Consider the following 17,374-nt stretch of genomic DNA (forward strand, 5'->3'; position numbering starts at 1 on the left):
TGGATGAACTACAACGGGGAAGAATAAGAAACGATGCCTATATATTTGGACAGACATATGGTGCTCTAATTTCAACTGCTGAACATGATTTGACCCAAGTCTAAGCTTGCTCTCAGAAGGAGAATAGGGCTTGAAAATTTCCCGCTGATTTGTGACCAGTTCCCAAAGTGGGATGTTGAGCAGGGGATCTCAGCGAGCCTATAATTCATGGGCCTGGAGGATGGTCAAAGACACCTAATGTGGACAAATAACTTGGGTTGAGCCAGAGAAAAGAACTTGAGAGCAAGGCAGAATTGCAAAAATGGGATTTCAAGAGGGAGACGCGTCTCTCCTGGTAAGAACCTAGAATGTGGCAGTACTTCTTCAACCATGCCTTTGTCGAAAAACGGTGTATGCCTTTCTCCTGAATATATTCCGAATAAAGGCATACACCGTTTTGGGGCAACCAGGCAGGGGCTCGGTGCAAATCAACACTACATAGTGCTATCACTTCCCATCTAAACAAAGGGTCATCTACGAAAAGTGTAAAGACTAGAAACTCAGGGTAGCATGGAGGTAAATCGTACCCACATTTTGAGGATTCCAGGATGAACTATGGCAATCGGTACCCTGGCGAAGTCTATGGTGTATTCAAAAATAATGTAAGACCCAAAGCTACAGCACATAGGACACTTCCACTCAAGGACGTATATTTTCAAGAAAACCAAAGAACCTCAGGTCACAGGCAACCCAACGTTTACTGCTGCTCTCTTTACAAAAGCCTCGACTAGGATACAATCTAAATTTCCTTGGACTGAAAACATGGATGGAGAATATGTGATTCTTATCTACAATGATATATTACTGAGCCAGGAAATCGAAATAACGTCACTTGCCGCCAAAGGAGTGTTCGTAGTTACAATCATTCTCAGTAAATTTAGTCACATAGAAAAAAGTGGTTAATCAAAGATATGAGGTACAGGTGGAATACAAAATTGCGTCCCATGAATGAAATGGCAGACGAGAGAAAGCATCACACATTTAGCAAACACACTTATGCCTGTAGGAGCGCGAAGGTCACTTGAGGTGAGGAAAAACCATGTGTTTTCAATGAGCACACATACCATTCCATATAGACCATAGAGGGCATCAAGACAACTTACTCTAAACCTCAAAGGACTGAACTCAGCCCACTTTACACACCAGAAAAGATTATTTACAACTGGTTAGAATTTGAAAAACAATTTATCGATGTCTCTCTGGAAGAGAATCAAGTGGATGCACAGCCGCAAGCAACACAGCACTGAAAATCGGCTACACCCCGTGAGAAAAATAAACTGCAAAATAAAGGCAGTGAGTGAGAGATAAATTCTTCGAGACTTCGTTCAGGGGCTGTCATTGAAGTTGTTTTGAACATATATTAACACACAGAAGGATCGGACCTAAGGGAGGACACTCGTGGGTCTGAGTGTCTTCGTGAGCATGAGTCAGCAAATGCAGCCCTTGTCGAATAACACTGCCTTTTCCTGATTCCATGGACCCGAAATCTCCAAATGCAGACGACCCTTCCTACAGCGAACACATGCATGGGACAGCCACAGGATGCTACCACATTGGAACGGCAAAAAAACATGAAAAGCCACCTCATCTTCTCATATCCTGGTGCTCGGGTTCAAGCTTTCAACCGCTTTTCTGAAAATATACCGAATCGGGGAAGTCAGCACTTTCAAAACACCCTTACTTATAACTTGGAATTGGTTCCATGGATGAACTACAATGGGGAAGAATAAGAGACGATGGCTATATATTTGGACAGGCACATGGCGCTCTAATTTCCAATGCTGAACAAGAATTGACCCAAGTCTAAGCTTGCTCTCGGAAGGAGAATTGGGCTTGAAAATTTCCTGCTGCTTTGGGACCAGTTCCGAAAGTGGGAAGTTGAGCAGGGGATCTCAGCGATCCTATAATTCATGGGCCTGCAGGATGGTCAAAGACACCTAATGTGGACAAATGACTTGGGTTGAGCCAGAGAAAAGAACTTGAGAGCAAGGGAGAATTGCAAAAATGGGATTTCAAGAGGGAGAAGCGTCTCGCCTCGTAAGAACCTAGAATGTGGCAGTACTTCTTCAACCATGCCTTTGTCGAAAAACGGTGTATGCCTTTATCCTGAATATATTCCGAATAAAGGCATACACCGTTTTTGGGCAACCAGGCAGGGGCTCGGTGCAAATCAACACTAAATAGTGCTATCACTTCCCATCTAAACAAAGTATCATCTAGGAAATGTGTGAAGACTAGAAATTCAGGGTAGCATGGAGGTAAATCATACCCTCATTTTGTGGATTCCAGGATGAAAAATGGCAATCGGCACCCTGGCGAAGTCTATGGTGTATTCAAAAATAATGTAAGAAACAAAGCTACAGCACATAGGACACTTCCACTCAAGGATGTATATTTTCAAGAAAATCAAAGAACCTCAGGTCATAGGCAACCCAACGTTTACTGCTGCTCTCTTTACAAAAGCCTCGATTAGGATACAATCTAAATTTCCTTGGACGGAAAACATGGATGGAGAATATGTGATTCTTATCTACAATGATATATTACTGAGCCAGGAAATCAATGAAGTAACGTCACTTGCCGCCAAAGGAGTGTTCGTAGTTAAAATCATTCTCAGTAAATTTAGTCACATAGAAAAAAGTGGTTTATCAAAGATATGAGGTACAGGTGGAATACAAAATTGCGTCCCATGAATGAAATGGCAGACGAGAGAAAGCATCACACATTTAGCAAACACACTTATGCCTGTAGGAGCGCGAAGGTCACTTGAGGTGAGGAAAAACCAGGTGTTTTCAATGAGCACAGATACCGTTCCATATAGACCAAAGAGGGAATCAAGACAACTTACTCTAAACCTCAAAGGACTGAACTCAGCCCACTTTACACACCAGAAAAGATTATTGACAACTGGTCAGAATTTGAAAAACAATTTATCAATGTCTCTCAGGAAGAGAATCAAGTGGATGCACAGCAGCAAGCAACACAGCACTGAAAATCGGCTACACCCCGTGAGAAAAATAAACTGCAAAATAAAGGCAGTGAGTGAGGGATAAATTCTTCGAGACTTCGTTCAGGGGCTGTCATTGAAGTTCTTTTGAGCATATATTAACACACAGAAGGATGGGACCTAAGGGAGGACAATCGTGGGTCTGAGCGTCTTCGTGAGCATGAGTCAGCAAATGCAGCCCTTGTAGAATAACACTGCCTTGCCCTGATTCCATGGACCCGAAATCTCCAAATGTAGACGACCTTTCTACAGTGAACACATGCATGGGTCAGCCACAGGATTCTACCCCATTGGAATGGGAAAAAACATGAAAAAGCACCTCATCTTCTCATATCCTGGTGCTCGGGTTCAAGCTTCCAGCAACTTTCCTGAAAATATCCCCACTTGGGGAAGTCAGCACTTTCAAAACCTTCTTTCTTATAGCTTAGAATTGGTTCCATGGATGAACTACAACGGGGAAGAATAAGACACGATGCCTATATATTTGGACAGGCATATGGTGCTCTAATTTCAACTGCTGAACAAGAATTGACCCAAGTCTAAGCTTGCTCTCAGAAGGAGAATAGGGCTTGAAAATTTCCCGCTGATTTGTGACCAGTTCCAAAAGTGGGAAGTTGAGCAGGGGATCTCAGCGAGCATATAATTCATGGGCCTGCAGGATGGGCCAAGACACCTAATGTGGACAAATGACTTGGGTTGAGCCAGAGAAAAGAACTTGAGAGCAAGGCAGAATTGCAAAAATGGGATTTCAAGAGGTAGATGCGTCTCGCCTGGTAAGAACCTAGAATGTGGCAGTACTTCTTCAACCATGCCTTTGTCGAAAAACGGTGTATGCCTTTATCCTGAATATATTCCGAATAAAGGCATACACCGTTTTTGGGCAACCAAACAGGGGCTCGGTGCAAATCAACACTACATAGTGCTATCACTTCCCATCTAAACAAAGGGTCATCTACGAAAATTGTAAAGACTAGAAATTCAGGGTAGCATGGAGGTAAATCGTACCCACATTTTGTGGATTCCAGGATGAACAATGGTAATCGGCACCCTGGCAAAGTCTATGGTGTATTCAAAAATAATGTAAGAAACAAAGCTACAGCACATAGGACACTTCCACTCAAGGACGTATATTTTCAAGAAAACCAAAGAACCTCAGGTCACAGGCAACCCAGCGTTTTCTGCTGCTCTCTTTACAAAAGCCTCGACTAGGATACAATCTAAATTTCCTTGGACGGAAAACATGGATGGAGAATATGTGATTCTTATCTACAATGATATATTACTGAGCCAGGAAAACAATGAAATAACGTCACTTGCCGCCAAAGGAGTGTTCTTAGTTACAATCATTCTCAGTGAATTTAGTCACATAGAAAAAAGTGGTTTATCAAAGATATGAGGTACAGGTGGAATACAAAATTGCATCCCATGAATGAAATGGCAGACGAGAGAAAGCATCACACATTTAGCAAACACACTTATGCCTGTAGGAGCGCGAAGGTCACTTGAGGTGAGGAAAAAACAGGTGTTTTCAATGAGCACAGATACCATTCCATATAGACCAAAGAGAGAATCAAGACAACTTACTCTAAACCTCAAAGGACTGAACTCAGCCCACTTTACACACCAGAAAAGATTATTTACAACTGGTTAGAATTTGAAAAACAATTTATCGATGTCTCTCTGGAAGAGAATCAAGTGGATGCACAGCAGCAAGCAACACAGCACTGAAAATCGGCTACACCCCGTGAGAAAAATAAACTGCAAAATAAAGGCAGTGAGTGAGAGATAAATTCTTCGAGACTTCGTTCAGGGGCTGTCATTGAAGTTCTTTTTAGCATATATTAACACAGAGAAGGATCGGACCTAAGGGAGGACACTCGTGGGTCTGAGTGTCTTCGTGAGCATGAGTCAGCAAATGCAGCCCTTGTCGAATAACACTGCCTTTTCCTGATTCCATGGACCCGAAATCTCCAAATGCAGACGACCCTTCCTACAGCGAACACATGCATGGGACAGCCACAGGATGCTACCCCATTGGAAAGGGAAAAAACATGAAAAGGCACCTCATCTTCTCATATCCTGGTGCTCGGGTTCAAGCTTTCAGCGGCTTTTCTGAAAATATACCCAATTGGGGAAGTCAGCACTTTCAAAACACTCTTACTTATAACTTGGAATTGGTTCCATGGATGAACTACAACGGGGAAGAATAAGAGACGATGGCTATATATGTGGACAGGAACATGGCGATCTAATTTCCAATGGTGAACAAGAATTGACCCAAGTCTAAGCTTGCTCTCGGAAGGAGAATTGGGCTTGAAAATCTCCTGCTGCTTTGGGACCAGTTCCGAAAGTGGGAAGTTGAGCCGGGGATCTCAGGGAGCCTATAATTCATGGCCCTGCAGGATGGTAAAAGGCACGTAATGTGGAAAAATGACTTGGGTTGAACCAGAGAAAAGAACTTGAGAGCAAGGCAGAATTGCAAAACTGGGATTTCAAGAAGGAGAAGCGTCTCGCCTGGTAAGAACCTAGGATGTGGCAGTACTTCTTCAAACATGCCTTTGTCGAAAAAGGGTGTATGCCTTTATCCTGAATATATTCCGAATAAAGGCATACACCGTTTTTGGGCAACCAGGCAGGGGCTCGGTGCAAATCAACACTACATAGTGCTATCACTTCCCATCTAAACAAAGGGTCATCTACGAAAAGTGTAAAGACTAGAAATTCAGGGTAGCATGGAGGTAAATCGTACCCACATTTTGTGGATTCCAGGATGAACAATGGCAATCGGCACCCTGGCGAAGTCTATGGTGTATTCAAAAATAATGTAAGAAACAAAGCTACAGCACATAGGACACTTCCACTCAAGGACGTATATTTTCATGAAAACCAAAGAACCTCAGGTCACAGGCAACCCAACGTTTTCTGCTGCTCTCTTTACAAAAGCCTCGACTAGGATACAATCTAAATTTCCTTGGACGGAAAACATGGATGGAGAATATGTGATTCTTATCTACAATGATATATTAGTGAGCCAGGAAATCAATGAAATAACGTCACTTGCCGCCAAATGAGTGTTCGTAGTTACAATCATTCTCAGTAAATTTAGTCACATAGAAAAAAGTGGTTTATCAAAGATATGAGGTACAGGTGGAATACAAAATTGCGTCCCATGAATGAAATGGCAGACGAGAGAAAGCATCACACATTTAGCAAACACACTTATGCCTGTAGGAGCGCAAAGGTCACATGAGGTGAGGAAAAACCAGGTGTTTTCAATGAGCACAGATACCATTCCATATAGACCAAGGAGGGAATCAAGACAACTTACTCTAAACCTCAAAGGACTGAACTCAGCCCACTTTACACACCAGAAAAGATTATTGACAACTGGTCAGAATTTGAAAAACAATTTATCTATGTCTCTCTGGAAGAGAATCTAGTGGATGCACAGCAGCAAGCAACACAGCACGGAAAATCGGCTACACCCGGTGAGAAAAATAAACTGCAAAATAAAGGCAGTGAGTGACAGATAAATTCTTCGAGACTTTGTTCAGGGGTTGTGATTGGAGTTGTTTTCAGCATATATTCACACACAGAAAGATGGGACCTAAGGGAGGACAATCGTGGGTCTGAGTGTCTTCGTGAGCATGAGTCAGCAAATGCAGCCCTTGTAGAATAACACTGCCTTGCCCTGATTCCATTGACCCGAAATCTCCAAATGTAGATGACCCTTCTACAGCGAACACATGCATGTGTCAGCCACAGGATGCTACCCCATTGGAATGGGAAAAAACATGAAAAGGCACCTCATCTTCTCATATCCTGGTGCTCGGGTTCAAGCTTCCAGCCACTTTCCTGAAAATATCCCCACTTAGGGAAGTCAGCACTTTCAAAACCTTATTTCTTATAGCTTGGAATTGGTTCCATGGATGGACTACAACGGGGAAGAATAAGACACGATGCCTATATATTTGGAAAGGCATATGGTGCTCTAATTTCAACTGCTGAACAAGAATTGACCCAATTGTAAGCTTGCTCTCAGAAGGAGAATAGGGCTTGAAAATTTCCCACTGATTTGTGACCATTTCCAAAAGTGGGAAGTTGAGCAGGGGATCTCAGCGAGCCTATAATTCATGGGCCTGCAGGATGGTCAAAGACACCTAATGTGGACAAATGACTTGGGTTGAGCCAGAGAAAAGAACTTGAGAGCAAGGCAGAATTGCAAAAATGGGATTTCAAGAGGGAGACGCTTCTCGCCTGGTAAGAACCTAGAATGTGGCAGTACTTCTTCAACCATGCCTTTGTCAAAAAACAGTGTATGCCTTTATCCTGAATATATTCCGAATAAAGGGATACACTGTTTTTGGGCAACCAGGCAGGGGCTCGGTGCAAATCAACACTACATAGTGCTATCACATCCCATCTAAACAAAGGGTCATCTACGAAAATTGTAAAGACTAGAAATTCAGGGTAGCATGGAGGTAAATCGTACCCACATTTTGTGGATTCCAGGATGAACAATGACAATCGGCACCCTGGCGAAGTCCATGGTGTATTCAAAAATAATGTAAGAAACAAAGGTACAGCACATAGGACACTTCCACTCAAGGACGTATATTTTCAAGAAAACCAAAGAACCTCAGGTCACAGGCAACCCAACGTTTACTGCTTCTCTCTTTACAAAAGCCTCGACTAGGATACAATCTAAATTTCCTTGGATGGAAAACATGGATGGAGAATATGTGATTCTTAACTACAATGATATATAATTGAGCCAGGAAATCAATGATGTAACGTCACTTGCCGCCAAAGGAGTGTTCGTAGTTACAATCATTCTCAGTAAATTTAGTCACATAGAAAAAAGTGGTTTATCAAAGATATGAGGTACAGGTGGAATACAAAATTGCGTCCCATGAATGAAATGGCAGACGAGAGAAAGCATCACACATTTAGCAAACACACTTATGCCTGTAGGAGCGCGAAGGTCACTTGAGGTGAGGAAAAACCAGGTGTTTTCAATGAGCACAGATACCATTCCATATAGACCAAAGAGGGAATCAAGACAACTTACTCTAAACCTCAAAGGACTGAACTCAGCCCACTTTACACACCAGAAAAGATTATTGACAACTGGTCAGAATTTGAAAAACAATTTATCAATGTCTCTCTGGAAGAGAATCAAGTGGATGCACAGCAGCAAGCAACACAGCACTGAAAATCGGCTACACCCCGTGAGAAAAATAAACTGCAAAATAAAGGCAGTGAGTGAGAGATAAATTTTTCGAGACTTCGTTCAGGGGCTGTCATTGAAGTTCTTTTGAGTATATATTAACACACAGAAGGATCGGACCTAAGGGAGGACACTCGTGGGTCTGAGTGTCTTCGTGAGCATGAGTCAGCAAATGCAGCCCTTGTCGAATAACACTGCCTTTTCCTGATTCCATGGACCCGAAATCTCCAAATGCAGACGACCCTTCTACAGCGAACACATGCATGGGTCATCCACAGGATGCTACCCCATTGGAAAGGGAAAAAACATGAAAAGCCACCTCATCTTCTCATATCCTGGTGCTCGGGTTCAAGCTTCCAGCCACTTTCCTGAAAATATCCCCACTTGGGGAAGTCAGCACTTTCAAAACCTTCTTTCTTATAGCTTGGAATTGGTTCCATGGATGAACTACAATGGGGAAGAATAAGACACGATGCCTATATATTTGGACAGGCATATGGTGCTCTAATTTCAAATACTGAACAAGAATTGACCCACGTCTAAGCTTGCTCTCAGAAGGAGAATAGGGCTTGAAAATTTCCCGCTGATTTGTGACCAGTTCCAAAATTGGGAAGTTGAGCAGGGGATCTCAGCGAGCATATAATTCATGGGCCTGCAGGATGGGCCAAGACACCTAATGTGGACAAATGACTTGGGTTGAGCCAGAGAAAAGAACTTGAGAGCAAGGCAGAATTGCAAAAATGGGATTTCAAGAGGGAGACGCGTCTCGCCTGGTAAGAAACTAGAATGTGGCAATACTTCTTCAACCATGCCTTTGTCGAAAAACGGTGTATGCCTTTATCCTGAATATATTCCGAATCAAGGCATACACCGTTTTTGGGGAACCAGGTAGGGGCTCGGTGCAAATCAACACTACATAGTGCTATCACTTCCCATCTAAACAAAGGGTCATCTACGAAAATTGGAAAGACTAGAAATTCAGGGTAGCATGGAGGTAAATCGTACCCACATTTTGTGGATTCCAGGATGAAAAATGGCAATCGGCACCCTGGCGAAGTCTATGGTGTATTCAAAAATAATGTAAGAAACAAAGCTACAGCACATAGGACACTTCCACTCAAGGACGTATATTTTCAAGAAAACCAAAGAACCTCAGGTCACAGGCATCCCAACGTTTCCTGCTGCTCTCTTTACAAAAGCCTCGACTAGTATACAATCTAAATTTCCTTGGACGGAAAACATGGATGGAGAATATGTGATTCTTATCTACAATGATATATTACAGAGCCAGGAAATCAATGAAATAACGCCACTTGCCGCCAAAGGAGTGTTCGTAGTTACAATCATTCTCAGTAAATTTAGTCACATAGAAAAAAGTGGTTTATCAAAGATATGAGGTACAGGTGGAATACAAAATTGCGTCCAATGCATGAAATGGCAGAGGAGAGAAAGCATCACACATTTATCAAACACACTTATGCCTGTAGGAGCGCGAAGGTCACTTGAGGTGAGGAAAAACCAGGTGTTTTCAATGAGCACAGATACCATTCCATATAGACCAAAGAGGGAATGAGGACAACTTACTCTAAACCTCAAAGGACTGAACTCAGCCCTCTTTACACACCAGAAAAGATTATTTACAACTGGTTAGAATTTGAAAAACAATTTATCGATGTCTCTCTGGAAGAGAATCAAGTGGATGCACAGCAGCAAGCAACACAGCACTGAAAATCGGCTACACCCCGTGAGAAAAATAAACTGCAACATAAAGGCAGTGAGTGAGAGATAAATTATTCGAGACTTCGTTCAGGGGCTGTCATTGAAGTTCTTTTGAGCATATATTAACACACAGAAGGATCGGACCTAAGGGAGGAAACTCGTGGGTCTGAGTGTCTTCGTGAGCATGAGTCAGCAAATGCAGCCCTTGTAGAATAACACTGCCTTTTCCTGATTCCATGGACCCGAAATCTCCAAATGCAGACGACCCTTCCTACAGGGAACACATGCATGGGACAGCCACAGGATGCTACCCCATTGGAACGGCAAAAAACATGAAAAGCCACCTCATCATCTCATATCCTCGTGCTCGGGTTCAAGCTTTCAGCCGCTTTTCTGAAAATATACCCAATTGGGGAAGTCAGCACTTTCAAAACACTCTTACTTATAACTTGGAATTGGTTCCATGGATGAACTACAATGGGGAAGAATAAGAGACGATGGCTATATATTTGGACAGGCACATGGCGCTCTAATTTCCAATGCTGAACAAGAATTGACCCAAGTCTAAGCTTGCTCTCAGAAGGAGAATTGGGCTTGAAAATTCCTTGCTGCTTTGGGACCAGTTCCGAAAGTGGGAAGTTGAGCCGGAGATCTCAGGGAGCCTATAATTCATGGCCCTGCAGGATGGTAAAAGGCACGTAATGTGGAAAAATGACTTGGGTTGAACCAGAGAAAAGAACTTGAGAGCAAGGCAGAATTGCAAAACTGGGATTTCAAGAGGGAGAAGCGTCTCGCCTGGTAAGAACCTAGGATGTGGCAGTACTTCTTCAAACATGCCTTTGTCGAAAAAGGGTGTATGCCTTTATCCTGAATATATTCCGAATAAAGGCATACACCGTTTTTGGGCAACCAGGCAGGGGCTCGGTGCAAATCAACACTACATAATGCTATCACTTCCCATCAAAACAAAGGGTCATGTACGAAAAGTGTAAAGACCAGAAATGCAGGGTAACGTGGAGGTAAATCGTACCCACATTTTGTGGATTGTGGGATGACCAATTGCAATCGGCACCCTGGCGAATTCTATGGTGTATTCGAAGATAAAGTAAGAAACAATGCTACAGCACATAGGACACTTCCATTCAAGGACGTATATTTTCAGGAAAACCAAAGAACCTCAGGTCACAGGCAACCCAACGTTTACTGCTGCTCTCTTTACAAAAGCCTCGACTAGGATACAATCTAAATTTCCTTGGACGGAAAACATGGATGAAGAATATGTGATTCTTATCTACAATGATATTTTACAGAGCCAGGTAATCAATGAAATAACGTCACTCGGCGCCACCGGAGTGTTCTTAGTTACAATCATTCTCAGTGAATTTAGTCACATAGAAAAAAGTGGTTTATCAAAGATATGAGGTATAGGTGGAATATAAAATTGCGTCCCTTGAACGAAATGGCAGACGACAGAGAGAATTACACATTTAGCCAACACACTTATGCCTGTAGGAGCGCAAAGGTCACATGAGGCGAGGAAAAACCAGGTGTTTTCAATGAGCAAAGATACCATTCCATATAGACCAAGAAGGGAATGAGGACAACTTTCTCTAAACCTCAAAGGACTGAACTCAGCCCACTTTACACACCAGAAAAGATTATTCACAACTGGTCAGAATTTGAAAAACAATTTATCTATGTCTCTCTGGAAGAGAATCTAGTGGATGCACAGCAGCAAGCAACACAGCACGGAAAATCGGCTACACCCGCTGAGAAAAATAAACTGCAAAATAAAGGCAGTGAGTGACAGATAAATTCTTCGAGACTTCGTTCAGGGGCTGTGATTGGAGTTGTTTTCAGCATATATTCACACACAGAAAGATGGGACCTAAGGGAGGACAATCGTGGGTCTGAGTGTCTTCGTGAGCATGAGTCAGCAAATGCAGCCCTTGTAGAATAACACTGCCTTGCCCTGATTCCATTGACCCGAAATCTCCAAATGTAGACGACCCTTCTACAGCGAACACATGCATGGGTCATCCACAGGATGCTACTCCATTGGAAAGGGAAAAAACATGAAAAGGCACCTCATCTTCTCATATCCTGGTGCTCGGGTTTAAGCTTCCAGCCACGTTCCTGAAAATATCCCCACTTGGGGAAGTCAGCACTTTCAAAACCTTCTTATAGCTTGGAATTGGTTCCATGGATGAACTACAATGGGGAAGAATAAGACACGATGCCTATATATTTGGACAGGCATATGGTGCTCTAATTTCAACTGCTGAACAAGAATTGACCCAAGTGTAAGCTTGCTCTCAGAAGGAGAATAGGGCTTGAAATTTTCCCGCTGATTTGTGACCAGTTCCAAAAGTGGGAAGTTGAGCAGGGGATCTCAGCGAGCCTATAATTCATGGGCCTGCAGGATGGGCCAAGACACCTAATGTGGACAAATGACTTGGGTTGAGCCAGAGAAAAGAACTTGAGAGCAAGGCAGAATTGCAAAAATGGGATTTCAAGAGGGAGACGCGTCTCGCCTGGTAAGAAACTAGAATGTGGCAATACTTCTTCAACCATGCCTTTGTCGAAAAATGGTGTATGCCTTTATCCTGAATATATTCCGAATAAAGGCATACACCGTTTTTGGGCAACCAGGTAGGGGCTCGGTGCAAATCAACACTACATAGTGCTATCACTTCCCATCTAAACAAAGGGTCATCTACGAAAATTGGAAAGACTAGAAATTCAGGGTAGCATGGAGGTAAATCGTACCCACATTTTGTGGATTCCAGGATGAAAAATGGCAATCGGCACCCTGGCGAAGTCTATGGTGTATTCAAAAATAATGTAAGAAACAAAGCTACAGCACATAGGACACTTCCACTCAAGGACGTATATTTTCAAGAAAACCAAAGAACCTCAGGTCACAGGCATCCCAACGTTTCCTGCTGCTCTCTTTACAAAAGCCTCGACTAGGATACAATCTAAATTTCCTTGGACGGAAAACATGGATGGAGAATATGTGATTCTTATCTACAATGATATATTACAGAGCCAGGAAATCAATGAAATAACGCCACTTGCCGCCAAAGGAGTGTTCGTAGTTACAATCATTCTCAGTAAATTTAGTCACATAGAAAAAAGTGGTTTATCAAAGATATGAGGTACAGGTGGAATACAAAATTGCGTCCAATGCATGAAATGGCAGAGGAGAGAAAGCATCACACATTTAGCAAACACACTTATGCCTGTAGGAGCGCGAAGGTCACTTGAGGTGAGGAAAAACCAGGTGTTTTCAATGAGCACAGATACCATTCCATATAGACCAAAGAGGGAATGAGGACAACTTACTCTAAACCTCAAAGGACTGAACTCAGCCCACTTTACACACCAGAAAAGATTATTTACAACTGGTTAGAATTTGAAAAACAATTTATCGATGTCTCTCTGGAAGAGAATCAAGTGGATGCACAGCAGCAAGCAACACAGCACTGAAAATCGGCTACACCCCGTGAGAAAAATAAACTGCAAAATAAAGGCAGTGAGTGAGACATAAATTCTTCGAGACTTCGTTCAGGGGCTGTCATTGAAGTTCTTTTGAGCATATATTAACACACAGAAGGATCAGACCTAAGGGAGGACACTCGTGGGTCTGAGTGTCTTCGTGAGCATGAGTCAGCAAATGCAGCCCTTGTAGAATAACACTGCCTTTTCCTGATTCCATGGACCCGACATCTCCAAATGCAGACGACCCTTCCTACAGCGAACACATGCATGGGACAGCCACAGGATGCTACCCCATTGGAACGGCAAAAAACATGAAAAGCCACCTCATCTTCTCATATCCTGGTGCTCGGGTTCAAGCTTTCAGCCGCTTTTCTGGAAATATACCCAATTGGGGAAGTCAGCACTTTCAAAACACTCTTACTTATAACTTGGAATTGGTTCCATGGATGAACTACAACGGGGAAGAATAAGAGACGATGGCTATATATTTGGACAGGCACATGGCGCTCTAATTTCCAATGCTGAACAAGAATTGACCCAAGTCTAAGCTTGCTCTCGGAAGGAGAATTGAGCTTGAAAATTCCCTGCTGCTTTGGGACCAGTTCCGAAAGTGGGAAGTTGAGCCGGGGATCTCAGGGAGCCTATAATTCATGGCCCTGCAGCATGGTAAAAGGCACGTAATGTGGAAAAATGACTTGGATTGCACCAGAGAAAAGAACTTGAGAGCAAGGCAGAATTGCAAAACTGGGATTTCAAGAGGGAGAAGCGTCTCGCCTGGTAAGAACCTAGGATGTGGCAGTACTTCTTCAAACATGCCTTTGTCGAAAAAGGGTGTATGCCTTTATCCTGAATATCTTTAGGATAAAGGCATACACCGTTTTTGGGGAACCAGGCAGGGGCTCGGTGCAAATCAACACTACATAATGCTATCACTTCCCATCAAAACAAAGGGTCATGTACGAAGAGTGTAAAGACCAGAAATGCAGGGTAACGTGGAGGTAAATCGTACCCACATTTTGTGGATTGTGGGATGACCAATTGCAATCGGCACCCTGGCGAATTCTATGGTGTATTCGAAGATAAAGTAAGAAACAATGCTACAGCACATAGGACACTTCCATTCAAGGACGTATATTTTCAGGAAAACCAAAGAACCTCAGGTCACAGGCAACCCAACGTTTACTGCTGCTCTCTTTACAAAAGCCTCGACTAGGATACAATCTAAATTTCCTTGGACGGAAAACATGGATGAAGAATATGTGATTCTTATCTACAATGATATATTACAGAGCCAGGTAATCAATGAAATAACGTCACTCGGCGCCACCGGAGTGTTCTTAGTTACAATCATTCTCAGTGAATTTAGTCACATAGAAAAAAGTGGTTTATCAAAGATATGAGGTACAGGTGGAATATAAAATTGCGTCCCTTGAACGAAATGGCAGACGACAGAGAGAATTACACATTTAGCCAACACACTTATGCCTGTAGGAGCGCAAAGGTCACATGAGGTGAGGAAAAACCAGGTGTTTTCAATGAGCAAAGATACCATTCCATATAGACCAAGAAGGGAATGAGGACAACTTTCTCTAAACCTCAAAGGACTGAACTCAGCCCACTTTACACACCAGAAAAGATTATTGACAACTGGTCAGAATTTGAAAAACAATTTATCTATGTCTCTCTGGAAGAGAATCTAGTGGATGCACAGCAGCAAGCAACACAGCACGGAAAATCGGCTACACCCGGTGAGAAAAATAAACTGCAAAATAAAGGCAGTGAGTGACAGATAAATTCTTCGAGACTTCGTTCAGGGGCTGTGATTGGAGTTGTTTTCAGCATATATTCACACACAGAAAGATGGGACCTAAGGGAGGACAATCGTGGGTCTGAGTGTCTTCGTGAGCATGAGTCAGCAAATGCAGCCCTTGTAGAATAACACTGCCTAGCCCTGATTCCATTGACCCGAAATCTCCAAATGTAGACGACCCTTCTACAGCGAACACATGCATGGGTCATCCACAGGATGCTACCCCATTGGAAAGGGAAAAAACATGAAAAGGCACCTCATCTTCTCATATCCTGGTGCTCGGGTTCAAGCTTCCAGCCACGTTCCTGAAAATATCCCCACTTGGGGAAGTCAGCACTTTCAAAACCTTCTTTCTTATAGCTTGGAATTGGTTCCATGGATGAACTACAACGGGGAAGAATAAGACACGATGCCTATATATTTGGACAGGCATATGGTGCTCTAATTTCAACTGCTGAACAAGAATTGACCCAAGTCTAAGCTTGCTCTCAGAAGGAGAATAGGGCTTGAAAATTTCCCGCTGATTTGTGACCAGTTCCAAAAGTGGGAAGTTGAGCAGGGGATCTCAGCGAGCCTATAATTCATGGGCCTGCAGGATGGGCCAAGACACCTAATGTGGACAAATGACTTGGGTTGAGCCAGAGAAAAGAACTTGAGAGCAAGGCAGAATTGCAAAAATGGGATTTCAAGAGGGAGACGCGTCTCGCCTGGTAAGAAACTAGAATGTGGCAATACTTCTTCAACCATGCCTTTGTCGAAAAACGGTGTATGCCTTTATCCTGAATATATTCCGAATAAAGGCATACACCGTTTTTGGGGAACCAGGTAGGGGCTCGGTGCAAATCAACACTACATAGTGCTATCACTTCCCATCTAAACAAAGGGTCATCTACGAAAAGTGTAAAGACTAGAAATTCTGGGTAGCATGGAGGTAAATCGTACCCACATTTTGTGGATTCCAGGATGAAAAATGGCAATCGGCACCCTGGCGAAGTCTATGGTGTATTCAAAAATAATGTAAGAAACAAAGCTACAGCACATAGGACACTTCCACTCAAGGACGTATATTTTCAAGAAAACCAAAGAACCTCAGGTCACAGGCATCCCAACGTTTCCTGCTGCTCTCTTTACAAAAGCCTCGACTAGGATACAATCTAAATTTCCTTGGACGGAAAACATGGATGGAGAATATGTGATTCTTATCTACAATGATATATTACAGAGCCAGGAAATCAATGAAATAACGCCACTTGCCGCCAAAGGAGTGTTCGTAGTTACAATCATTCTCAGTAAATTTAGTCACATAGAAAAAAGTGGTTTATCAAAGATATGAGGTACAGGTGGAATACAAAATTGCGTCCAATGCATGAAATGGCAGACGAGAGAAAGCATCACACATTTAGCAAACACACTTATGCCTGTAGGAGCGCGAAGGTCACTTGAGGTGAGGAAAAACCAGGTGTTTTCAATGAGCACAGATACCATTCCATATAGACCAAGGAGGGAATCAAGACAACTTACTCTAAACCTCAAAGGACTGAACTCAGCCCACTTTACACACCAGAAAAGATTATTGACAACTGGTCAGAATTTGAAAAACAATTTATCTATGTCTCTCTGGAAGAGAATCTAGTGGATGCACAGCAGCAAGCAACACAGCACGGAAAATCGGCTACACCCGGTGAGAAAAATAAACTGCAAAATAAAGGCAGTGAGTGACAGATAAATTCTTCGAGACTTTGTTCAGGGGTTGTGATTGGAGTTGTTTTCAGCATATATTCACACACAGAAAGATGGGACCTAAGGGAGGACAATCGTGGGTCTGAGTGTCTTCGTGAGCATGAGTCAGCAAATGCAGCCCTTGTAGAATAACACTGCCTTGCCCTGATTCCATTGACCCGAAATCTCCAAATGTAGATGACCCTTCTACAGCGAACACATGCATGTGTCAGCCACAGGATGCTACCCCATTGGAATGGGAAAAAACATGAAAAGGCACCTCATCTTCTCATATCCTGGTGCTCGGGTTCAAGCTTCCAGCCACTTTCCTGAAAATATCCCCACT

Source organism: Kogia breviceps, chromosome 20, assembly GCF_026419965.1.
Source record: "Kogia breviceps isolate mKogBre1 chromosome 20, mKogBre1 haplotype 1, whole genome shotgun sequence".
NCBI classification, from domain to species: domain Eukaryota; kingdom Metazoa; phylum Chordata; class Mammalia; order Artiodactyla; family Physeteridae; genus Kogia; species Kogia breviceps.